This window comes from Bubalus bubalis, chromosome 8 (assembly GCF_019923935.1).
Source record: "Bubalus bubalis isolate 160015118507 breed Murrah chromosome 8, NDDB_SH_1, whole genome shotgun sequence".
Taxonomy (NCBI): Eukaryota; Metazoa; Chordata; class Mammalia; order Artiodactyla; family Bovidae; genus Bubalus; species Bubalus bubalis.
The window spans coordinates 71085929-71112910 of record NC_059164.1 but is presented as its reverse complement, the minus strand read 5'-3'; the positions used below and the strand labels follow the sequence as shown (position 1 = coordinate 71112910).

The window sequence follows — 26982 nt, the reverse complement described above, 5'->3', positions numbered from 1 at the left end:
ATGAAGCAGACACAGCAGCAACATCCTCTGAAGTTGCTGGAAGCTTCCTGATCCTCACAACCCTCTCCAACAGGTATTCGGCCTAAGATGAGAGCATCAGAGTGGGTAAGGACCCCTGAACCTTTTTGGAAGGGTCATCGTCCCCGTCCAAGCTCAGTCTTTTATGCACAAGCCTGGGGCTGACCAGCCTGGAGTTGCACCTGCGCTTAAGAGTGGAAACCAACAGACCTCAACCAGGACACGCTCTTCATCTAAGGGTCTGCTGCTAAGTCACGTCAGTCGTGTCCAACTCTGTGCGACCCCATAGATGGCAGCCCACCAAGCTCCCCCATCCCTGGGATTCTCCAGGCAAGAACACTGGAGTGGGTTGCCATTTCCTTCTCCAATGCATGAAAGTGAAAAGTGAAAGTGAAGTCGCTCGGTCGTGTCCAACCCTTAGCGACCCCATGGACTGCAGCCTACCAGGCTCCTCCATCCATGGGATTCTCCAGGCAAGAGTACTGGAGTGGGGTACCATTGCCTTCTCCATCTAAGGAGTTACCTTCCCAAAATGATTGCTGGTACACAGCACACAGTACTCAGGCTCACAGACTCCTTACCCATCGTTCTCTCATCTCCTTGAGTCAACAGCATGGTCAAAACACACTCCTAAGAAACTTTAAGTATAGTAGAGTTAATGGTATCATTTGTTAAGTTGCCTGAAATAAGAGAAATATTTGAAAACTTCCCCAATTATAGCAATAAATGCCTAGAAATTGAAACGAGAGAATAATTTCATAAATGTAACTCAAATTATAAGTATTTGATAATGAATTCTACAGAAAAGGCCCAAGAATTACCTTATTAAAACTGTAAAATATTGTTGAAGAATAAGATCTAAGTAAAACAGAAACCATATCATGTTTTTAGATAAGAAAATATTTCTAAACTATAATTTTTCAAATTAACTTATAAATTTAATATTCCAATTAGAATACCATATTTTATGAGGGAAATGGGCTGGGAATTTAATAAACAGATAATGCACAAGAATAATACAGTTATGGAAGATATAAATAACAAGAGTCCTGAGGGAAATTTGTCTCACTAGATATTAGAACATGCTTTAAAATAGAACAGGATATATTAGAAACTTGATCTTAGACAAAAGATCAAGAAGGAATAGAATAAGATATATTAGAATGAAAGCCACTGTGATCAAATCAATGTACAAATGGATCATGGAACATAGTGGGGAAAAAAAATCAATGGAACACAATAGATTCCAGAAATAGAGGTCAGCATATTTGAAAAATTAATATATGACAAAAATTGGGAATTGCACTAAGGGAATTGCATTGGCCAGCTGATTACTGATCTAGAAGAAAGTTTGTGCTCAGTTGCTCAGTCATGTCCAATTCTTTGTCATCCCATGGACTGTAGCCCATCAGGCTTCTCTGTCCATAGGGATTCTCCAGGCAAGAATACTGGAGTGGGTTGCCATGCCCTCCTCCAGAGGATCTTCCAAACTCAGGGATTGAACCCAGGTCTCCCACATTGCAAGTGGATTATTTACTGTCTGAGCCTCCAGGGAAGCCCAAGAATACTGGAGTGGGTAGCCTATTCCTTCTCTAGGGGAACTTTCCAAACCAGGAATCAAACTGGGGCCTCCTGCATTGCAGGCAGATTCTTTACCAACTGAGCTTTCTGGGAAGCCATAAAGATACTATAAAGTCACTATAAACAAAAAAAAAAGTCTGGAAAAACATTGCAATGTACAGATCAAACATTTAATGTCATTATATAAACAGATCTCTCAAAATGACAAGAAGGGGACAAATAAATATTAGTAAAATGGGCAAAAGAACAAACAATTTAAAGAAGAGAAAGTCTAATTAGTAAGCAGGTGCCCAGTTCACTATAAAATACCAAAGTTTATACATGCATACACATATGTGTGTGTATATATATATACACACACATATACTCATCACACAGGAAAAAAAGAGAGACAAAATGGGGATATTGGGAGAGGGTACTCTCATTTATTACTGGTAGAAATTTTAACTACTAAGAACTTTCAAAAAGAACCTGAAAACATCTTCATGTAAAAACTACATATATATTTGGTCAACCAGTTCTACTCCTGAGAACGTATCCTGTAGACGCATCAGTCTGAATATATAAAAATATATGTATTGTTGTTGTTCAGTTTGCTAAGTCATGTCAGACTCTTTGCAACCCCATGGACTGTAGCATGCCAGACTTCCCTGTCCTTCACTATCTTCCAGAGTTTGCTCAAACTCATGTCCATTGAGTCAGTCATGCCATCCAACCATTTCATCTTCTGTCATCCCCTTCTCTTCCTGCCTTCAATCTTCTGTGTTTAGGAGTTCTTATTTCAGCATTTTTGTAGCAGCCCCAAAGGAAACAAAATCACCACCTCATAGAGGAATGCTTAATATATTGGAGCTGTTAAGAGAAATAATAATAGCTATATAGATTGACATAGGAGAGATTTGATGAAGTTTTCATAAGGTATATTGAATAAGAAAATCAAGATGCAACAAAATATACAACTTATACATAAAAGATTAGATGAATATCATGATACTATATTTTAGAAATAACCTAAGAAATACCTCATACATGTATGTGTAAATATGTGTGCATAATATATACAAATATATCATATATATAATATATGTGTACATAATTTGTACATATACATATATATATTTATAAATACACATGTATATGATACATGTATAGAGAAGCCTATGTGCTAGATTAATAATTGGACCTCCTTGGGACAGAGTGGAATGGGAGCAGTAAAGAAATGATCCAGTTTGGGAAGGACAGTCATATCAAGTCAGTTTTTGGCTTAAAAAACCTTTAATGATTACTCATTTTACTTAGACAAAAATACAAGTCCCAGATGATTTTATCCCTGGCACTTCTTCAGCTTCACCTTCCACCTTTCTTTCTTCTAACTGTCTCTAATCATCTCAACCTTCTGAAAATTCCTAGAACACGCAAGGCTCTTTCCCACTGCGGGCTTTGTATTAAATACTTGTTTGTATTTCCCTTCTCCTGGAAGGTTCTTCCAGGTCACCTGACTTCTTGTCTTCTAGATCTCAGCTTAAAAGTCACCACGCAAAAATGCCCAAATGCCAAATTTAACCACCCCATTCTTTGTTATAGTATACTGTATGTTTTCTTCACAGCACTTTCACAACTGGTGATTATTTTGGTTTTTGTTACTTAAGTATTGTCTGTCTCCCCACTTTGAGATGTAAGCTCCACAAAGGCAAGAAGTATGTGTATTCTTCTCAGTACTTTGTTAGTGACACCTAACACAGCAGTCGCTGAATGATCCATTTCTTTCGCTGATGAAGTTCAATCTGTCAAATAAAAAACCATTAACTTTCTGCTCACTCCTCAGCAACATCCACACCCATCCTTCTTCCTCCAGCTGAGGCACCATTGCCTGTCTGTGAAATAGGTCCATGCTTTGCCCCTTCCTTAGGGACCTCAGCCCATTAGTTATCAACCTTCTTCTGTATTTTCAGCTGCTTCTTTGCTGATGCTTTCTCCTACATATGTGCTAAAGTCTTCCCATTCTAAAAAGAGGAAAAGATGAAAACAGTTTACATCTTTCTGATAAAATATACTTTGTGATGAATAATCCCCATGAATCCCAAACAAATTAAAGAATTCTAAAGAATTTACTTTGGGAAGGAAGATGGGGACAGAGATAGTTCTGTGATGCAAAAGCAGTGAAGAGCAACAAAGAGCACAAAAATGAGACCTAGATATGGAAATGATAAATGACAGAGGCAGCATCACAAATTAGTGAAAATTGGCAAAGAAAGATGGTCTTTTCAATAAATAGACTTGGGAAAATTGTGCCACCAAAAAAAAAAAAAAAAGAAAGAAACTGGATCTCTCCCAGATAATGTACATGCAAAATTGATTCTAAGCAGATTAAAATCCTAAATGTGAAAGGCAGAACAATAAAACTTTTAGAATGTACTAAAGAAACATAATTTCATGACTTTGGAATAGGAAAATGTGTTTTTTTACAGAAGAATCTATCAAAGAAAATGGCTAAAATGGCTAAATTTGAGTATATTAATTATATTCTGTTCCTCAAAAGGCATCATATAAAGAAAGTAGAAGGATAAGCCACAGCTTGGAAGATATTTACACACTTGTAATAAGCCAAAGACTAATCCAAAAATATAAAGAACACCTATAAATTAATTTAAAAGGCAGAAAACCCACTGTAAAAATAGGCAAGTGATTTGAATAGACATTTCATAAAGAAGTCTGTAGTAAATATATATATATATGGAAAAGTAATGCTTTCATAGTAATCTGCCAGAAAATGACTATTTTAATAGATCAGGATAGTACACCAGGACTCTCAGGCTCTGTCTCCAACCTCAGGTAAAGTGGCTCCTGCATTTAATGGTCAGGTCCTCACCTCTGAATTGTGCTTGGGGTATTAATGTTTGGAAGAGGAGCTTCAGAAGAGGGACCTTATTCAAGATAAGAAGCTATTATAAAATTTTGCAAGAAGATTATGATCCAGCATTTATGAAATTTCCTAGTAGATTAATCTGATTTTTACTTATGGAAAATACAGGATTAACTTAATCCTCAATGAAATCTGAGGGTGCTGACCATAAGAGCTCAAAAAATAAACTTTTTAGTCTGATGAAGCCATCATTATTTTCCTGACCTCTGCCTCTCTCTCTCCGATCTCCTGTCTCTTCTCATACTTACTGTAACCACTCTCATCTCATCCCTACTCTGATCATTCTACATCTCAACATTTTACAATATTGTTTGCAATTTTTAAATTTTTCTCCAATTCATGATGAGTATTATTGGAAGAAAAATTTCAGCACAAAATAAAGTCAGCAGTAGTTCCAACTGCATATGATAAAATTTGTTTTACTAAAAATTAATGGAAAACTCTATTTTTGTCAAAATTCAAATAAAATTTAGGCTGGATGAATTGGAGTCAGTACAAGTAATGGCCTCAGAAGGAAACTATAGTTTTGCCTCATGGCAAAAACCACAAAGAGTAAAATGTGACAGGAACTCAAACTCAATCAACGAATCACATCTTTGCTATAAAATTTCTCTTTAGAAACACATTGAAAATAATATCATGAAAATTAAAAAGAAAGAAAGATGGAACTGGTATCTCTTTTGTACAGAAAAACTGATAATTTAGTCCCATCCAGTTGACTCTGAAATTCTGAAAAACACTGTATCATTCTGATTAAAACATTTTATCCAAATTATCCTAAACATCAGTAGTTTGTTGAATGTGCTTTTTCCATGGAATCCTACAACTTACCCTATATGTAAAATATTTATAACCTAGTATTTTGTGAATCAGAAAACAGCAAATGTTTATTCATTATCTAATGTCATTCACTAATACCTATTGAGATGCCATACATTTTTGCAGCTAACATTTATTGAGTGCCAGCTGTACACTTCTTTATGTGCTAAACATTAAGAATACAAAGATACACGAGACAAATTTCTGACTCAAAGAACTTATATTTACAAACTGAAAATACAAGTCTAAAGGTGGTTCATTTTGCTTTACTTTTTTTGATTCTGTTTATAAATCTGTGCATTTTAAAAAAATTTCACATGGTTGAAGATGCCATTTGTAAATTATTCATTCATTGCTCTGCTATAATATCATCTCTTCAAGGCAGTGTCCTCTCCTGAATTTTCATTTATTTAAACACTTGTGCATGGCTTAGAAATCAGTACCAGAAACCTCTATAGCATTACACTCAAAATATGAAGTTGGCATTTTACATTCTGTAACAGACTCTCCTTAATTTAGCCTGTCAGAGTTAGTTTATCCTGTCAGTCCTCCATAAAGTCAAACCATTAATTTCCTGACTGTCAGTGTACATATCACTTTCAGGATAAATCTATCAAATAAAACCTGACATCTCCCAGGCTTTGCCATCATTAGATAGTGATTAATGTTAAAAACTTCCATCCGTCTTAAACACTCCTATTTCTAATTCAGTAATTGAATCAAAGATAGAGGATATTGTGTTAATGGGCAGGGCAGTCTTCCCAGGTGGTTCCTTCAGCTCCTGAGATATGGGGTCTGAGATTCCCCCAAACCATTCCTAGCTTGAGGATTCAACTGCAGTCTCCAGCTGGACTTCTGCCTCGGTACTTCAGTACTCCATGGTGGTACTCCATGAATCCTAAAAAGCTCAAGATGAGTTAATTACAAACTTTGGCCTGCAACAATCAATTAAGCTGACAGGAATCAGTTCTTCCAGATTTTTTTTACATTGTATTAAGCATATGGTATTCTAATACATATTTAGATATAGGGTATTAATAAAATATTTTTAATACAGTGAGTTAATAAAGTACATTAACATATTAATACACTGCACTAAAGAGCTTAAAGCTTTATATTGGATTCCCACTGTTTCACTGCCAACTGGAAATACAATCCCTTCATATTCTGACTCCTACCCAGTCCTTCATTCTCTTTTAATCTCTCTTTCTGTCTTGCATCCTATCTGTTTCCCCACTCCAGCTTCATTGGCTTATATGCAACCTTTCAAATACCCTGCTCTTTCCTTCTCTGAGTCTTTGCATTTTCTCTGCTGAAATGGTCTTTTCCCTCATCTTCATTCGTGTTCTCTTCAACCTTCAGGCTTCTGACTAAAGGTCATTTCTTCAGCGTTGGGCTTCCCACGTGGCTGAGATGGTAAAGAATCTGTCTGCAATGCAGGAGACCCAGCTTTCATCCCTAGTTGGGAAGATGCCCTGGAGAAGGGCATGGCAACCCACTCCAGTATTCTTGCCTGGAGAAGTCCATGGATACAGGAGCCTGGCAGGCTACAGTCCATGGGGTCGAACAGAGTTGGACATGACTGAGTAACTAACACTTTCACTTTCTTCAGAATCATTTAAACCTAATTTCCATAAGTATGTTGTCAAACACCCCTCCTTTAGCACGAATGTCATCACTTACTTGCTTGTCTATTTCCTCTCAACAGTAGAATTCATGAGAACATGGAAATGTTCTGGCTTTTTACCATTCTATCACTGTAACCAAGTACACACAAGGACTCAAACTCACACAAAATGTTCAATAAATAAGTTTAATTGCAGTGGACTCTCTCTCTGTGTCTCAGCTGCTTTTGATATTTCCTCTCTCTTGGGTTTTCAATAGTTTGACTGTCATGTGCTTAGATCAGATTTTCTTCCTGCTTGTAGTTTTTTGAGCTGCTTGGATCTGTGGGATAATTTTTTTTAATCAAATTTGGAAATATTTTAGCATCATTTCCTCAAACATCTGTCTTCTCCTCCTGCTATTCCAATTACACACATGTAAAATGGCTTTATAATATCCCACAAGGCAGCTCCTTGGAAGAAAAGTTAAGACAAACCTAGACAGCATATTAAAAAGCAGAGATATCACTTTGCCAACAAAGGTCCATTTAGTCAAAGCTATGGTTTTTCCAGTAGTCATTGAGAGATGTGAGAGTTGGACCATAAAGAAAGCTGAGTGCCAAAGAATTGATGCTTTGAACTGTGGTGTTGGAGAAGACTCTTGAGAGTCCCTTGGACAGCAAGGAGATCAAACCAGTCAATCCTAAAGGAAATCAACCCTGAATATTCATTGGAAGGACTGATGCTGAAGCTAAAGCTTCGATACTTTCACCAACTGATGTGAAGAGCCGACTCATTAGAAAGATCCTGATGCAGGGAAAGATTGAGGGCAGGAGGAGAAGAGGATGACAGAGGATGAGATGTCTGGATGGCATCATCGATTCAATGAACATGCATTTAAACAAGCTCAGGGAGATAATGAAGGACAGGGAAGCCTGGCATGCTGCAGTCCATGAGGTCTCAAAGAGTTGGATATAATTCAGGGACTGAACAACAACACAAGGCACTAAGGCTCCCTTTCATTTTTTTTTTTTTTTTTCTCTCTCTAAATTTCAGTTTAACTAACCTCTTTTTTTTTTTTTTTTTTTCCCTTTATACAAGTCTTATCTATTCTTCAGGGCGCTATTTACCCTTTGAAATCTCTTTTCAGTGCACAGGTTCCCAAGAGCTATACTCAGACAGAGCATATACAGTCTTCCCCTTTTTGTGTGTGTCTTAACATTTGACCAAAGACTTCAGAGGACGCCTGTGCACATTCCTGGAATTCCTCCTTGGCACAGCTCTTTCCTTTCTGGTACTCTGCCCTATAAAGTTCCAGCTGCTCAAGCAACACCAAACTCTGATCTCTGTCCACACAGCTCAATGCCACTGCTGTGCTCTGTTCGTGCTGTAATTCCCTCCACTGTGTCCCAAAGAGTTCACCACACAGACAGCCAAGGTGATCAGGAGACTCACTTCATGTTTTCCCTGAGAACTCCAAGTCTTGCTCTGCTTTTTATCCAATGTCTGAAAGTCATTTTTTCATATACTTTTCCAGTTATATAGTTGTTGACTTTGAGAAAACTAATCCAATACCAACTCTTCTGTTTCCCCCATCTTATTTGGGATAAATCCAAGCTCCTAGCCCTGGTTAATAAAGCCCTGTAGGATCTGGCCCCTGCCCACTTCTCTGACTTCATCAAACACCAGTTCCCTCTCTCCCCACCTGTAGACGCCATACTGACCTCCTCTGCATCTGCAGTGCCTCCCTACCATAGTGCCTTTGCCCTGCTGACTCTTCTGTCCAGGTTGCTCTACCCTCCGATCTTCATGGGATGGTCTCTTGCTTATCATTCAAGTTCACCCAAATTAAAGTATCCACTCAGTCACTGTCAGAGTAAACTGTTTTAATTATCTACAGGATGCATATCACATTCTGATACTTTTCATTCACCTAACTCTCAGCTTATTTTCTGTCTCCCTTCATTAGAACAAAGTATCCATGAGGCCAGGAACCTTTCCTGTCTTGTTTCCTGCTATATCTTCAATGCTGTCTAGCCTGTAGAAAGCTCTTGCTAAATATTTCCTAGGTAAATGGATAAAACCCATTTTTCTTTTTGATTGCTTCATACTTTCTCCCAAATTACCACCAATTTCAATGGACATTCAATCTTATATAATATACAGATGCTGAGGGGGAAGGTGGTAATGATAATTCTTGGACACTGAACCTGACATTCATTATCTCATTTAATCCCTATTACAAGCCTCTGAAGTATCTGCTATCATCATCGGTATGGTAGATGAGGACACAGCAGCAAAGAGAAGGTCAGCGCCTTTCTGAGTATCTCACATCTCCTCACTCCCACACCCCACTGTTTTTTATCCTACCAGATTTTATAGAGTTGGTATTGTTCAGTCTCTGATTTTTATTGCCCTGTCACTGGAGCTGGGTTTGTATCACCTTTGAGACGTGCCCAGGTCACACTAGTCTCTAGCACTGAAACATCATGTACCACATCTGTTACCCATTAGTCTTCTTTGCAAAAAAAAAAAAAAAACCAAAACCCATATTGTGCTATTGTATCCAACCTTCATGTTTCTACTGTAGCATAAATATGCTTAACCAGCTGTTGCTAACGCTTTGTAATATTTGTGACAACTCTACTGAGAAGCCCTTCTTAATGGGGCAGGCGGTGTGAAATCAAGCAGGCAAGTGGAGCTTAGTGACAGAGCCCAGGAGGCGGGTGCCGGTCAGTGCCACTTCATTCTGCTTTCGTTTGTTTTTAAGACTTGAGTCTAAAACAGGTCATGTGGAAGTCCCTATGCACAAGTTTCAAAGGTAGCATAAGATCTGAGGTTCAGGGTTAAAGGAAAGGAGTTTGAGGGTGGGAGAACAGTTCAAAATATTTTCACAGAAGTGACTGATGAAATTACCAACATGAGTATGTTTCTCCAAAGAGCACATAGAGAGCAACAGAAGGCATCAAATAGAGGTAAAGAGCAAGGGGATACATAAAAAGAATGATCGTTTTCCCAGAGAGAGTAAATGACACATCCAATGCCAAGGTTAATAATAGCAATATTAGTAACTAAATAAGAGATGCAGTTTTGAGTAATTTTAGGAAAAAAATGTCCAAATACTATATCCACTGCTTACAACCTATGAGACCTGGGCAAGTAAGTTCTTCGCCCTCTTCAAGTTTGAATTAAATCTGGATAATTAATCCTTCCACAAGATATGAGAGAAGAAAACAGGGACTTACCATATAGCACAGGGGACTAGATTCAATAGTGTTTAATAACATATAATGGTAAAAATCTGAAAATGAATATACATATATATAATAATATATAATCACTTTGCAGTACAGCTGAAACTAACACAACACTGTAAATTAACTATACTTTAGTTTTTTAAAAATGATTTAAAAAACTATGTGAAAGAGGGAGATTCAAAATAGAAGGCACAATATGTATTAATACAATGAAATCAGCGTAAAGGGTCTCCCACAAGCCCCAAAACACAAGGAGGTGAAGATAAGCCTCCATCATTCACATAGTCTGCAGGATATCAGGGGTTGCAGAGGGTTGTGGGAGGAGGAAGGAAAGATGGAAGCATCAAGTCTCCTACATACAGATTTGTAAACAAGAAAAGCTGGAATTCTTTAGTGGTCTAGTGGTTAAGACTCAGTGCTTTCACTGCTGTGGCCCAGGTTCGATCCCTGGTCAGGGAACTAAGATCCTGCAAGCTGTGTGGCCTGGCAAAAGTGGGAGGCAGGAAGAAGGGGTAGAAAAAAGCAATAGCAGCAAGAGCACTCCCTGAGCCATTGGAGAACAGCCATTGCAGCTGGGAGGGATTTTGCCATTTTTGAACTCCCTGAGTGCGAGTGTGGCAGGGAGGGAAAGGGTCTGCGGGAAGAAATTCTGCATGGGTTTGAACAGTGAACCCCCTATTTTTCTCCACAGTTGGAAGAACGTTTAGAATTTAAGGGCAGCAGCAATAGTGCTAAAGGCTGTACAGATGCATGCTGCAGGAAGCCTTCCAAATTTCTCAGTTAAACACATAACAAAGATTTGGGTGTTCATGAGATCAGAGTATAAAAACATTAACTTAATTTTCTCTGAGACCACGTCTCAGGTTTCCTTGTTATTAGACTCTCCCGGCCGAAAATGGCCCCAATTCCATGAATGTTGCATGAGCTTGCAGAACATCTACGATGCCCTTGAGTAAGATTCATTATCTCACACAACGCTGGCTACGGCCGGTTCATGGCTGTATGTTCTAGCAATTTTGAGCTGGCTCACTCCAGAAGGAAGAAAAATTATGACATTAAAAACTTTACCTGATCTGAGCACCTGCTTGCATCTGCTTGTTTGTGGACAAACCAGGTAAGCTTGAGAACAAGTTATTTTAAATAATTTGCATATAGGAGGCTAATTACACCAGAAAACAGATATATTGGTCACAAATGTTCCCTGCCTCATTTTTGCTATTAAGTTCCATAAAAAAAGAGGGCTGCGATTTTGGTGAATGTTTGGGAAAGTGCCCCTCCTACATGTTTATGTGTAGGAGGTGAAGTGAATCCTGAGGAAAAAAAATTCCAGACATGAGAATTCCTGGTGCCTCAGGGAGCAGCAATGTGGTCAGTGCTGGGAGCAGAGATGGAAAGAGAGGCCATGGGGCTGCAGTCAGGGCAGGGCCTTGTAGGGTCTTTGAGGACTTAGGCTCTTACGTTAAGTGGAGTGACCCCACTTGGAGGGTTTAGAGCAGAGGAATGACATAATCTGAATAATGTTTGAAATGGATTATTCTTGCTTCCTGTGTTAATGAGAATTACTAACTAGACTGTGGGTGGCAAGTGTGGAAGGAAGGAAACAAATGAGAAAACTTCCACAACTCTGAAAAAGGGTGATGAAGCTGCCCACATCAGGAGGGAGCAGAGACAATGGTTGTGAAGTGGTCAGGCTCCGGATATATTTTAAAGGCAGAGTCAATAGGACTTGTTGATGTATTAAGTGTGGTAATTAAGAGAGGATTCAAGGATGGCTCCAATGCTTTTGCCTAAACAAATGGAAGGATAAAGTTGCCATCAACAGAGATGGGAAAGACTGTGGCTTGTGAGGGTTATGGATTGAATTGTGTACATGTGGCCCCCCGCCGCCCCCCTTCATATGCTGAAGTCCTAACTTCTAGTCCTTCAGAATGGGACATTATTGGAAATAGGGTGTTGCCCCATAGCTCAGTCGGTAAAAACATGTACCTGCAAATGCAGGAGTCTGCCTGCAATGCAGGAGACCCAGTTCAACTCCTGGATCACGAAGATCCCCTGGAGAAGGAAATGGCAGCCCACTCCAGTATTCCTGCCTGGAAAATCCCATGGACAGAGGAGCCTGGGGTGCTACAGTCCTTAGGGTAACAAGAGTCGGACACGACTGAGCAACTAAACTACAATAGTAATGAGTTAGTTCAGTTTAGTTCAGTTGCTCAGTCAGGTCCCCATGGACTGCAGCACACCAGGCTTCCCTGTCCATCACCAAGTCCTGGAGTCTACTCAAACACATGTCCATTGAGTTGGTGATACCATCCAACCATCCATCCTCTGCTGTCCCCTTCTCCTCCTGCCTTCAGTCTTTCCTAGCATCAGGGTCTTTTCTAAGGAGTCAGTTCTTCACTTCAGGTAGACAAAGTATTGGAGCTTCAGCTTCAGCATCAGTCCTTCCAATGAATATTCAGGACTGATTTTTAGGATTGTCTGGTTGGATCTCCTTGCTGTTCATGGGACTCTCAAGAGTCTTCTCCAACACCACAGTATAAAGTATCAATTCTTAAGTGCTCAACTTTCTTTATGGTCCAATTCTCACATCCATTCATGACTACTGGAAAAGCCATAGTTTTGACCAGATGGACCTTTGTCAGCAAAGTAATGTCTCTGCTTCTTAATACGCTATCTAGGTTTGATATAACTTTTCTTCCAAAGAGCAAGCGTCTTTTAATTTCATGGCTACAGTCACCATTGGCAGTGACTTTGGAGCCCAAGAAAATAAAGTCTTTCACTGTTTCCATTGTTACCCCATCTATTTGCCATGAAGTGATGGGACCGGATGCCATGATCTTAGTTTTTGAATATTGAGTTTTAAGCCAACTTTTTCACTCTTTTCTTTCACTTTCCTCAGGAGGCTCTTTAGTTCCTCTTTATTTTCTGCCATAAGGGTGGTGTCATCTGTGTATCTCAGGTTATTGATGTGTCTCCTGGCAATCTTGATTTCAGCTTGTGCTTCATCCAGCCCAGCATTTCACATGATGTACTCTGCAAGTAAGTTAAATAAGCAGGATGACAGTACTCCTTTCCCAATTTTGAACCAGTCTGTTGTTCCATGTCCTGATCTAACTGTTGCTTCCTGACCTGCATACAGATTTCTCAGGAGGCAGGTAAGGTGGTCTGGTATTCCCATCTCTTTCAGAATTTTCCACAGTTTGTTGTGATGCACAGAGTCAAAGGCTTTGGTGCAGTCAATAAAGCAAAAGTAGATGTTTTTCTGGAATTTTCTTGCTTTTTGTATGATCCAATGGATGTTGGCAATTTGATCTCTGGTTCCTCTGCCTTTTCTAAATCCATCTTGAACATCTGGAAGTTCTTGGTTCATGTACTGTTGAGAAGAGGTCATGCTGGGGGTAGTGTGGGTCCCTAATCCAATATGACAGTGTCCTTTTTAAAAGGAGAAGTTTGAACACAGCCATGCCCAGGGAGAATGTTGCGTGAAGATGAAGGCAGAGGTCTACAAGCCAAGGAACCACCAGAAACCACCAGTAGCTTGGAGAGAGGATGGGACAGATTCCTTCTCACAGTTCCTAGAAGGAGTCAACTCTGCTGATGCCTCGATTTCAGACTTCTAGCCTCCAGAACTGTGAGCCAATACATATCTGTCATGTTGGCCACCTAGTGTGGGATACTTTGTCCCAGAAGCCCTAAGGACTTAATGAAGAGGAGTTTGGAGAGAAGGGCAAGTCAAGGATTCAGTTTGAGCCCCTTTAAATACAAGATGCCGGGCAAAACTAATACAATATTGTAAAGTTTAAAAATAAAATAAAATTTAAAAAAACAACAACAACAACAACAAATAAATAAATAAATACAAGATGCCTGTTGAACATCTAGAGTAGATCAAGGAGGCGGCTCAGTATTAAAGTCAGAGGTTCAACAGAGATGTCCAGATAGAGATTTATTTTACTGATCATTAGCATGCTCATAACATTTAAAGCTATGAGATGAGTGAGATCTAGAGATTCAGAGAGTGAGAGTAAACAGATAAAAAAGAGGTTCAAGGAGGAGTCCAATCGAGGTTGGAGAAATAAGGAAGGGCTAGCAGGTGAGAGTAAGAAGGAGCTACCTGTACAGTAAGTGGGAGACGAGGACCATGGGGTGTCCCAGAAGTTGAAGGAAGAAAGGGTTTTAAGGATGATTCAGAGACAGGCTGTGTCAAATATTGCTGGTGATGAGAAGGTGAGTAGGAATTGACCACTGGTATTAGTAATTTGGGTGACTTAGTGATTTTAGTGGACAGCCTACTGTCTATCTAATTGGATAGATTATATAGATCTAGAGGTTCTTGCCTGGAAACTCCCATGGATGGAGAAGCCTGGTAGGCTGCAGTCCATGGGGTCACTAAGAGTCAGACACGACTGAGCGACTCCACTTTCACTTTTCACTTTCATGCATTGGAGAAGGCAATGGCAATCCACTCCAGTGTTCTTGCCTGGAGAATCCCAGGTACGGGGGAGCCTGGTGGGCTGCCGTCTATGGGGTCGCACAGAGTCGGACACAACTGAAGCGACTTAGCAGCAGCAGCAGCAGAGGCAAGGAATTAGAGACAATTGTTTCTTATAAAAGGAAGCAAAGAAATTGAACCATACCCAAAAGTGACTTGACAGAGAATATGTTGCATGTGTTTGTGTGTGTGTGTGTGCTTTACTTTAATATGGGAGAAGTAACCTTACATTTTGGAGAAGGCAATGGCACCCCACTCCAGTACTCTTGCCTGGAAAATCCCATGGATGGAGGAGCCTGGTAGGCTGCAGTCCATGGGGTCGCTAAGAGTTGGACACAACTGAGTGAGTTCACTTTCACTTTTCACTTTCCTGCATTGGAGAAGGAAATGGCAACCCACTCCAGTGTTCTTGCCTGGAGAATCCCAGGGACGGGGGAGCCTGGTGGGCTGCCGTCTTCGGGGTCACACAGAATCAGACACGACTGAATTGACAGCAGCAGCAGCAGCAACCTTACATTTATATGTTGATGGAAACAATCCAGAAGAGAGGGAAATTTTCCTGATGCAAGTAAAAGAAGGAAGAATTGCTGGAGTGATGCGTCAATACTTCAGTAGATGAGGGGGGTCAGGGAACCAGGGTCAAGCGGAGTCTTTGACCATGGAGAGGAGCATGGAAGTTTCCTCCACAGGAACAGAAAGGAAGGCAGGTATGTAGAGTCAAGGAGCTAGCAGATGGTTTGTGCTGGGAACTTTTGCAAGTTCTTCTCACCACTCTTGAAGCAATGTCTAGTGGAATAGGAGGCAATGTCATCAACTGATAGACAGGAGTGGGGAGGAAGTGCTGGAGGTTTGAGGAGAGAGGAAAATATTGTATAATTGTCATTTAGAAGAGACGCAGTGACTGCCCTAAGAGACTGTGGTCTGGTTGCCAGGCAGCCCACTGTGATCAAATTCACATTAAGCATAACAGAAGTCACACAGATCCATATGGGGAACCCAGTGCTCTCAGGAGGGAATGACAGTTGATGTAATGTGTCAGCCTGGCTGAACCACGGGGTACCCAGACATTTGGTTAAACATGATTCCGGGTGTGTCTGTGAGGGTGTTTCTGAATGAGATTAACATTTGAATTGGTAGACTGAGTAAGGCAGATCTCCCTCCCCAGTGTGGGTGGGCCTCATGCGGTCAACTGAAGACCGAATAGAACACAAAGACAGTAAGAGCAAAGCCTGCCGTCCTGACTGCTGAGCTGGGACACTGGGCTTCTTCTGCCTTCCAGCTAGAACTTACACCATCAGCTCTCCTGGGTTTGTAGCCTGATGACAGCAAGTCTTGGGTTTTCTCAACTTCCATAATTGCATGAGTCAGACCCCAGGCCCATTTGGTCAGACCTGATGAGCTACAGTCAAATGGCATTAAAAAAAAAAAAAAAAAAGCCTAATGTCTAGGGCTCTTCACAGAGCAGGTTAGGATGGGTACCAACTGGGGACAAGCAAATGTGGACACTTCATACACTGAGTTCAGTAAAACATCTATTAAATGATTGAAAGTGAGCTCTGGGCAAGAATTTTAACATCTAATTTATTTTACAGATGCGGAACACTGAGGCCCCCAGAGATGAAGTTATGTCCTAAGGCTACACAGCTGGTTAGTAGCTGAGACTGGACTAGAGCCTATTTGGTTTCACTCCCCACTTCAATGCTCTTTCCGCAGCCTCCCTAATTAGGGGGCATCCTGAACCCAATGAAGCACGTGTAACCCTTTGATATGAGGATGCTTTCCACCAATAAAGCCAGGAAGTCTCCATAAGCAATGCCTCCCAATTGCCTGGAACTTCTGGGTATGCATAAGGGCATCAAGGAGTTTTTGCCATTCAGAAGTCATTCCCCACCTTTAGATCCCAGAGGCCTTTTCAGTGACAGCCGCTCAAGCAAGTCCATGTATCTAATTAAAAATATGGATTTTCTGTTGTGAGTTAAAGTCAAAATGCAGCTTCAAAATTTGCTTTGCCAAGTACATTTAATAATACCTAAATGCTCTCATGTGTTAAATATTCATCCATTTTCTCCATAACTGCTTACGATACATATTGATGATTATCTAACTTTGCAAATGGCTGTGTACATAGGAGAATATTCACGTGTGTCTCATTGATTTTCCTGACAGGGCCAAATGGAGCAGGTAGGCCAATTTAACACAACCAATTTCCAATTTTGCACAGGCTGAATAGGAGAAGGGCCATGGAAATGAATAATCAATCTTACTACCATTATTATTAATAATATTTAGCTTACCTACAGCTCCTTCCATCTTCTGAGCACTTTGCCAGCATTAACAAATTTATTCACTAACACTCAAGGGAGGCATTTCTGTAATGGGAAGGAGAGGCCAAGGGAGATGTACATGGCTAACCAGGGCTAAGGAATAAGTTGGAGCCCTGGTGCAAAAAAAGGATAATCTTATGTGAGTTCTGATCCCCACTGGATTTTTTGCCTCCTTAAATTTTGGAGACTTATTGCAAACCCAGGAAGCAAGTCAAATGCATTTATAAAACCTAGTTTTATAAAATGTGTGCTCCCCATAACAATAAGAACTGCCTGATAACGGCTACTGTATTTTGAACACCTACAGTGAGCTCAACGCTGCTAAATGTTGGGGGTCAGAAAAGAGCCTCTATGCTGAAGAAGCTGGCAGATCAGTGAGGGAGAGGGAACTGTGATGAACCAAACTATATGCAGGCCATTTCTGAGATAAACAGAGAGGCACAGCTCCCCAGAGAAGGGCACCCAGCACACCGTGAACATCTTCCCTGAGAAGGTGGTGCTTCTACTGGATGAGGAGAATCAAGCAGGGGATTGAGCCGGGCAGACAGCCATTGTAGAGAAAGGGGAAAACCCGGGGAAAGGTGGGCTGGAGAAGTGCTGTGTCCTCTGGAAACTGCAAAATACTTCAGTCTGACTGGAGTGAAGGCTGCCTATCTGAGAGGAAAATAATGTGATGCCAGAGGAATAATTGTGATGCCCTTGTATGTCCCTGCAGCAGGTTCTGGAATAGCTCCCATCGCCCTCGTTCCCCTGTAGTGTGACCTTGCCACCCTTCCCTCGAGAGGTGGATCATGTCCTCTCCCCTTGAATCTGGGGGTACAGCGGACAGAAGTCGGGTCAGGTCCCCTCCCTGACTTCTGAGACTGGGACAGAAAAGGCAACGCTACTTCCAACTCATCCACAGGGCCCCTTGCTTTCAGAGTGCTCAACCACAAGCCACGAAGTCTGGTGCAACACCCCACTGGTGCTCAGGCCACCCGGCTACATGGAGAGGCCACATGTAGTTGCTCAGGTCAACAGCCCTCGCTGAGACCCCAGCCAACAGCCAGCACGGGCCTCCAGACTTGTGAATGAAAACACCTCCAGATGACTCTAGCCCTGAGCTGTCGAGCTACTCCCCACTCTTTCATCTTCCTGGTGGAGACTTCAGACACTGTGAAGCCTAGGCAAACTGTCCCCATTGTGGACCATCCAAATTTTGGCCCATGAAATCCACTAGCATAATATAATGGTTGAAATTGGCGGGGGAGAGGGGGTTGTTATGGAGCAACAGTAACCAGAACAACAGCACTGCAGACTTTTTATTCTCAGAGAACCGCTGAAGGATGTCAGGGGAAGGGATATCATCAGGTTTGGTGCTGAGTGGCCCCCAGGGAGGGTCTTCCCAGGTGGCTCTAGTGGTAAGAAGCCCACCTGCCATTGCAGGAGATGCAAGAGATGCAGGTTTTACCCCTGGGTCAGGAAGATTCCCCGGAGGAGGGCATGGCAACCCACTCTAGTATTCTTGCCTGGAGAATCCCATGGACAGAGCAGCCTGTTGGGCTACAGTCCATAGGGTCACAAAGAGTCAACACAACTGAAGTGACTCAGCACACACAGCCCCTGGGGATCTTATTTGAAAGGCAAAGACCTAGTTAGTGGTTTCTATGTCTCAGGTCTATGGGTCAGTCTCAGGTGAGTCTGGGTTGTCACCTTTTGTGTCACTGTCGATTAATTTTGTCAGTCTCATGCCTCTCCCTCTAGCTCAGTGACTCTTATTCTTGGCTGTACATTTAGATAGCCTCAAGAGCATTAAAAAATCTCATTTCCCAGTCCCCATCCCAAAGCATTTAAATCAGAGTATCTGGAGAAGTGGGACTCTGACACCGGTATTTTGAAAGGGTCCCCTGGTGATTTTAATGTGCAGCCAAGGTTGAGAAGCATGGAATGCGCTGTTCACTGACCACATGGGCTGAGTTAGGGGACAGTAGCTCATGCTGTGGAGAAGGCAATGGCACCCCACTCCAGCACTCTTGCCTGGAAAATCCCATGGACGGAGGAGCCTGGTGGGCTACAGTCCATGGGGTCGCTAAGAGTCAGACATGACTAAGCAACTTCACTTTCACTTTCCACTTTCCTGCATTGGAGAAGGAAATGGCAACCCACTCCAGTGTTCTTGCCTGGAGAATCCCAGGGACGGGGGAGCCTGGTGGGCTGCCGTCTATGGGGTCGCGCAGAGTTGGACACGACTGAAGCGACTTAGCAGCAGCAGCAGCAGCATCTCATGCTGTAAATCTGAAATTTAGTTGAGAACTAGAATTACACATTGCAAAATTTGTAGTACTCTTTTCACCTTAGCAGAAAAAGAAGTTTCTAGACACTAGACTCTGCTTACTGTAAAGGAACCAAAGGAAAACTTACAGCCCCGAGGCCATATTATGAAAAATACATGCATTCCTGAGGGTGAATTTAGGAAAAAAGAGAATGCTGAGGTTCTCTTATTGTGAGGCTTGTTTATTTTCAATCGAGAGCTTGTTTCTCTAAACCACAGCTTCCCCAGCAAGGTTTGATTAAAGCATCTATTCCAACAAACTATTTTCTTTTGCTCTGACACTGGCCCAAACCAGAATCCATCAGTTTCATAGCTGTAGTGCATATCTAGAAACTGAAGAAAAGAATAAGAAAACCTCCCCTTATCTTGTGTGAATACGGTGGTGAGTGGGTACATGTATGCAGGTCCAGAAGAGTGATACCAAAAGGTAGTGGATGGGCAGGATGGTATAGAGAGGGACTGGGCAGAGGAGAATGAATTTAGGAATGCTTGCTAACCCTGAGCAGGTCACCTGCCTTCTCTGGGCCCCAGTTCTCTCAGTCATATAAGAAGGTAGGGTGATCTTGAGGTCCCCTCCCCAGCCTGAGACTATGATTCTGTCATAAGGTACCAGAAACCTCTGTTCTGTTTTGTAATTATCATTCTGCCCCAGACGATCTGTGAGTCCTAGTACATGGCAGTTCATTCCTCTGTGTAGTAACCATGTGGTTTTTTTTTAATTGAAATACAGTTTGATTTACAATATTAGTTTCAGATGTGCAGCAAAATGACTCATTTATACATGTATTTTCAGATTGGTTTCCATTATAACATGACGAGTATAGTTGCCTATGTGTGCTTAGTCTCTCAGTCGTGTCCAGCTCTTTGCAACCCCATGGACTGTAGCCTGCCAGGCTCCTCTGTCCATGGGATTCTCCAGGCAAGAATACTGGAGTAGGTTGCCATGCCCTCCTCCAGGATATCTTTCCAGCCTAGGGACCAAACTCAGGTCTCCCACATTACAGGTGGATTCTTTACCATCTGAGCCACCAGGGCTAGACAGTAAATCCTGATTGCTTATCTATTTTATGTGTAGTGGGGTGTATCTGTTAATCCCATACTCCTAATTTATAATCATGTTTTCCGATGCTTTGAAGACCCTTGGGGAGACTGCACCTCCCAGGGCTCTAACTCCTGGAGGTGAAAAAGGGGTCACCACCCAGCAAACAAAGCAATCCAGAGCCATACCCCAAATACCTCCTTTAACAGGTCTCATAACTCTCACAGGCTGGACCACTGTCCACTTGCCATGGTCATCCCAGAACCAGGTACCAGACCACTAAGTGCAGCCTCTATGCACCAGAGCCTCCTGAAATTATGCAAACTAGCCAACCCTCAGCCTGCTTACCCTGCCTTGCTCCTTCCTCTCTCGGAAATCACAATAAAGGCTCCTGCCCACGTTTGCCCCTCACTTCCTCTGCCTCCTGACTGCCCTGGTTCTTCCCGTATGCCCCCTGATCTTGGGAGCTGTGAGGGTAACAAGCTGACTTTGCAATGGCAGTCACCTCCTGATCTGTTGACCTCACCACACCTGAATAACAACAAAAGCTACACTTTCAAACATTCTGACCATTTGTAAGTCACAGGTGAGAATGGCAACCTTTCTCTGTTTTCTGAGAACAACCATTGATCCCAAATGCAGTCCATCAAAGCATGTGTGCTTAGAAATTATAGCAACATTTCAGACCAATACAGAAAAGTACCTTCGAAGTCTGCATGTTAGGATGGGCTGGTCCAGACAGCCATTCCCTCATCCTTAGATCTGTAGATTGCCAAGCAAATTGTCCATGGAATCACAGATGATTGGTACAGAAATTGGGGGAGCAAATACAAAACAGTCCTTCAGCATGACTCAGCAGTCTTGGTAGTGTTGCATCAAAGAAACTGACCCTAACCCTTCCAGACACACACCCTGTGCTCAATAGTACATATTGCCATTATCAAAGCAGTCCATTATGCCCTGAGTTTAGTAATGTTTCCCATAATTTGCATCATAATGGTGTACTGATATGAGAGGGACCCACAGTCTCATCTCAGCACCCCATTTTCATAGCTCACACAGCAGGCTTAATTTCACAGCTTTTAGTTTTATGACATTCAAATACCAACAATTGATTGAGGGAGGGGAGAGCCCCAAGTTGATTGGAAATATCTCACTGCAAAAAATCCTGAAGGAAAACTTGCCACTTTATAAAAGGTCACCAGATAAATAAATTGCCTTCTCAACTGGGATGATTCCTGTTGTCATTAAGCCCCAGCAGAGATCTAACACACTTTGATGCTTTTGCTAAATGCCGAGAGAGACAACGGCACGTTCGAGGTCAGAGACAATGAAAACTAAGCAACTGGGGCCCAAGTCAGAAGGCTTTTTCTTTTTTTCTCCTTTTTTTATGGGTACCATGAAATAATAGGCACTTTTTAACTTTTTTAGACTCCGTTTCTGCAGTGGTAATCTTGTATCCACGTGAACTCAATTGACCAGGGACCGAGCTCCCACTGCTTACCTGAGTTGCCTTTACTGCAGGTGTTTCTCATTCCTGCTCTCATCGCATACCATCCCGCCCCCACCAACAAGGGAGAGCAGCAGTATTCACCGAACTGCAGGGCCTTTCTAGACCGTCCTAGACCTTCCTTCTGGTAAGTGGCTGCTATGGACTGTATCACATCCCTGCAAAATGCACATGTTGAAGTGTGAACCCCCCAGTGAGACTATGTTTGGAGATGGGGTCTCTAAGGCCTGGCCTGCCACCTGGGAGGAGAGCTCTCTGCTCAGTTCAGTCACTCAGTCATATCTGACTCTTTGCAACCCCGTGGACTGCAGCATGCCAGATTTTCCTGTCCATCACCAACTCCCGGAGCTTGCTCAAACTCATGTCCATCAAGTCAGTGATGCCATCCAACCATCTCAACCTCTGTCGTCCCCTTCTCCACCTGCCTTCAATCCTTCCCAGCATTATGAGAGCCCTTGCCAGAATTCAAACCCTGCTAGGCCGTGATTTTGGTTTTCTTTGCTTCTAGAACTGCAAGAAAATTAACCTCTGTGGTTGAAGTCACACAGTCTGAGGTATTTTGTTACAGCCAGCCAAGCTGAGTAACCCAGTAGCCTCTGAGGGAGAGGAAAAGATTCCTGGCTTCACCACTGAGCAGGACCTCCAGGCCAGAATGGATTGTGGGCCCAGTTTGGCTGGTAGAGACACAGGACAATTTCACTACAGAGGTTTTCTGCTTGTAAGAAGGAGGCCGTCACACTGACCTCTAGCCACTCGGGCAGAGGGGATAGGTAAGGATGGTTAGGGCCATGGGGCCTCATCTAGGGAATGGGTCATGTGTGGAAGTTCTTGTTATTAAGTATTGCTCCATCTGTGTGAAATGGTTTGAGTTTTTGCAAGAGTTCTTCAAGTCACAATGAGGGAGAGGGTGTGTCATTACAAGTGTTTGTTTATGAAATGGGGGTTAACCCAGGCATTTACAGGATTCACTTTCTCCTGAAAGCTGGTCCTGAAGGTGTATGTGTTAGTCGCTTGGTCATGTCCAGCTCTTTGACACCCAATGGACTGTAGCCTGCCAGGCTCCTCTATCCATGGGATTCTCCAGGCAAGTGTGCTAGAGTGGGTTGCTATTCCCTTCTCCAGTGTATCTTCCCAACACAGGGATCGAACCTAGGTCTTTAGCATTGCAGGCAGATTCTTTACCATCTGAGCTACCTGGGAAACCCGAAAGCTGGTCCTAGAATTATCTAGAAAATGGTGGGTCAGGCTCACTTGTCCGTGACCTCTCTGGCTGCTTCAGGTTGTTTCTCTGCTCTGCTAAATGAAGCGGATCCAGTCCAGGGCTGCCTGGTGGATCTTTCTTTAAGCCTTGAAGCTCAGGGAGCTCCTGAGCTAATAATCCAAGCCTACACCCAAACAACGTGCATCTGCAGGCCCCAGAACTGAAACCTCGGCGTCAGAGGCATGTCTCCTGGTCTTGGAGTTGAATGTCTATTAATTGTGTGTGAGCTCATCAAGAATGTTTAACTTCGCTTATAAGAAACTTGTGATTCTACCACACAAAGCAAAATAGTGTGTGTGTGTTCTCATAATTCATTTGTTTCTGTGGAAAGATACAAGATGTAGAAGCCAACTTTTACTGACCCAACATTTCCAGAGCACCCACTCTGAGCTAGGTGCTTTATATAGTAGAAACTAACATAAATATGAGTTAAAACCATTATATGCGTTACTTTATCTAAGCCTCACAATGATTTCAAAGGAGCATATTGTTATCTGCCATTTATGCCATTTACAGAAAAAGAAACTGAGCCGTTGAGAGGTTTGGTAACTCGCCCATGATCATAATAAGTAACAAAATCAGGCTTCCACCTCGGTCCCCAGGGCTCTAATGTCTGTGTATGGCCCCTGTATTTCATTAATCCTCATGTTACCCTACAAATCAGGGACCATACTGTATTTCATGGACCAAATAAAATTACTTATTCAGTATCACATGATTGCTAGTAAGACAGTCAAACCTTACCCAGATCTGAGTGACTTCCAAATCTACGCACATTCCATGACCCAGGGGCTGACCACATTATTGAATGCAGAGAAGGTACCCCAGAACAGTGCCCCCGAATTTTAATGTACATCATCATGTACCCAACATTCCACTCCTCAGCATTTACCCAAGAGAATTAAAAACATATATCCATAGAAAAATATAATGCAGGCAAATGTTTTAACAGCTTTATTTATAATATTCAAAAGATGGGGGAGAAAATGTCTATCAACTAAAGAACAGATAAACAAAATTGGGTATATCTATACAATGGAATGGAGAAGGCAATGGCACCCCACTCCAGTACTCTTGCCTGGAAAATCCCATGGATGGAGGAGCCTGGTAGGCTGCAGTCCATGGGGTTGCTAAGAGTCAGACACGACTGAGCGACTTCACTTTCACTTTTCACTTTCATGCACTGGAGAAGGAAATGGCAACCCACTCCAGTATTCTTGCCTGGAGAATCCCAGGGATGGGGGAGCCTGGTGGGCTGCCATCTATGGGGTCGCACAGAGTCGGACATGACTCTATCGACTTAGCAGCAGCAGCATACAATGGAATGCTATTTGGCAATAAAAAGAAATGAAGTGCTGATGCATGTAAAACATGGATGAACCTCAAAAGCATTATGCTAAATGAAAGACGCAAGACACAGAAGACCACATATTATATGATTCCATTTAGGTGAAAGGTCCAGAAAAAGCAAATCTGTACAGATGGAAGATCAGTGGTTGACTCAAACGAATGGGGAACGGAGATTAAGAGTAAATAGTCATAGGAACCTATAATGGATACACAACTTGCTAATTTCACTAAAAATTATTGAGTTGCACACTTGAAATGGGTGAATTAAATGTTATGTAAAACATGCCTAGATTAAGTGGTAGATGTTTTAATGTGCTATTGAATCATCTTGGGATTTTGTTAAACTGCAGAATCTGAGTCAGTAGGTTAGGAGTGAGGCTTGCATTTCTGAGAAATTCCCAAGTGATGCTGATGCCATTGGTTCAAGGTCCACGTTTTGTGTAGCCAGGAGACAGATTCCAAATCCCTGCTTCTCTAATTCAACCAACCAAGACAGATTAAACCCTTACTTGGGCTTTGTTTATGAAGATGGAGTACCCCAATGTTCTCTTTCTTGAGTCCTTATTTGGACCATGTCATGATTGTATAATACCAAACCCTAAAGGAAAAATTTCTTTTTTTCTCCATCCTGTTCTTTGTTAACCTAAACCAGCAATTCCCCATATTTAGTGTGCATCAGGGTCATCCACGGAGAAGGTGATGGCACCCCACTCCAGTACTCTTGCCTGGAAAATCTCATGGACGGAGGAGCCTGGTAGGCTGCAGTCATGGGGTCGCAAAGAGTCGGACATGACTGAGCGACTTCACTTTCACTTTTCACTTTCATGCATTGGAGGAGGAAATGGCAACCCACTCCAGTGTTCTTGCCTGGAGAATCCCAGGGACAGGGAAGCCTGGTGGGCTGCCATCTATGGGGTCACACAGAGTCGGACACGACTGAAGTGATTTAGCAGCAGCAGCAGCAGGGTCATCCAAGGAGCTGTTTAATATGCAGATTCCTTGACCCACCCCTGAAATTCTGAATCTGTAGATCAGAACTAGGAAACCTGTCTTTTTATAAGCATTTCAGATAATTCTTTTTTAAAAAATTAACTTACAATATTGTGTTAGATTCATAATGGTTCAGTATTTTTTTAGATTATATTCCATTATAGATTATTACAAGATAATGGGTATAATTCCCTGTGCTCCACAGTAAATCCTTGCTGCTTATCTAATTTATATAAGTAGTTTATATCTGTTAATCTCATACTCTGTTAACCTTCCCTCTCCCCTTTGGTAACCACAAGTTTGTTTTCTATATTTGTGAGTCTGTTTCTATTTTGCATGTACATTCATTTGTACTATTTTTCAGATTCCACATGTAAGTGATATAGTGTGGTATTTGTCTTTCCCTGTCTGATTTATTTCACTCAGCATAATATTCTCTAGGTCCTTTCATGTTGCTGCAAATGGCAGTGTTTCATTCTTTGTAATGGCTGAGTAATTTTCTGTTACTATATTACATGTTCTACTATATATGCCATATCTTCTTAATCCAATATTTGTTGATGGGCACTTTGATTACTTGCATGTATTGGCTATTATCAATAGTGCTTGTATGAACATTGGAATGCATGTATCCTTTTGAATTAGTATTTTCATTTTTTCTGGACATATACCTAGGAGTTGAATTACTGGATCACATGGTAGTTCTATTTTTAGTGTTTAAAGGAACCTCCATGCTGTTTTCCATAGTGACTACACCACCCACCAGTGGACGAGGTTTCCGTTTTCTCCACATCCTGTCCAGCAATTCTTATTGGTAGATTTTTTGATGATAGCCATTCTGACATGTGAGGTGATAACTCGTGTTTTTCATTTGCATTTCTCCATTAATCTAAAAGTGGTGATTTTAAGCATCTTTTCATGTGCCTGTTAGCCACCTGTATGTCTTCTTCAGAAAAATGTCTGCTAAATTCTTCTGCTCATTTTTTGATTGGGTTTTTTGATATTGAATTTAAGAACTGCTTGTGTATTTTGGATATTAAGGTCTTGTCAGTCACATCATTGCAAATATTTTCTCCCCTTCCATAGGTTGTCTTTTTGTTTTGTTGATGGTTTCCTTTGCTGTGCAAAAGCTTTTAAGTTTAATTAGGTCTCATTCATTTATTTTTGCTTTTATTTCCTTTGCCTTGGGAGAATCATCTAAGAAAATATTGCTATGATTTATGTCCGAGAATATTTTACCCATATTCTCTTCTAGGAGTTTTATGGTATCATGTCTCATATCTAGATCTTTAAACCATTTTGAATTTACTTCTATATATAGTGGGCTTCCCTTGTGGCTCAGCTGATAAAGAATCTGCCTGCAATGCAGGAGACCTGGATTTGATCCCTGGGTTGGGAAGATCCCCTGGAGAAGGGAAAGGCTACCTACTCCAGTATTCTGGCCTGGAGAATTCCATAAACTGTACAGTCCATGGGGTCGCAAAGCGACCCAACTGAGCGACT

General features: G+C 41.8%; 1 long non-coding RNA gene across 6 annotated transcripts in view; it reads left to right on the top strand.

The window, feature by feature from the left end:
* The first annotated feature begins 21090 nt into the window (after window positions 1-21090).
* The window catches only part of LOC112586515, a 91250-nt gene continuing 85358 nt past the window's right edge, over window positions 21091-26982 (top strand). For 2 of the 6 annotated variants that reach the window (XR_006552873.2, XR_003110998.3), the window contains exons 1-2: window positions 21532-22005; window positions 22387-22648. This is a non-coding gene — a long non-coding RNA (uncharacterized LOC112586515). Of the gene's footprint in view, window positions 22006-22386; window positions 22649-26982 lie in introns of all 6 variants that reach the window. The other 4 variants (XR_006552872.2, XR_006552874.2, XR_006552870.2 and 1 more) reach the window with 4 other exon arrangements.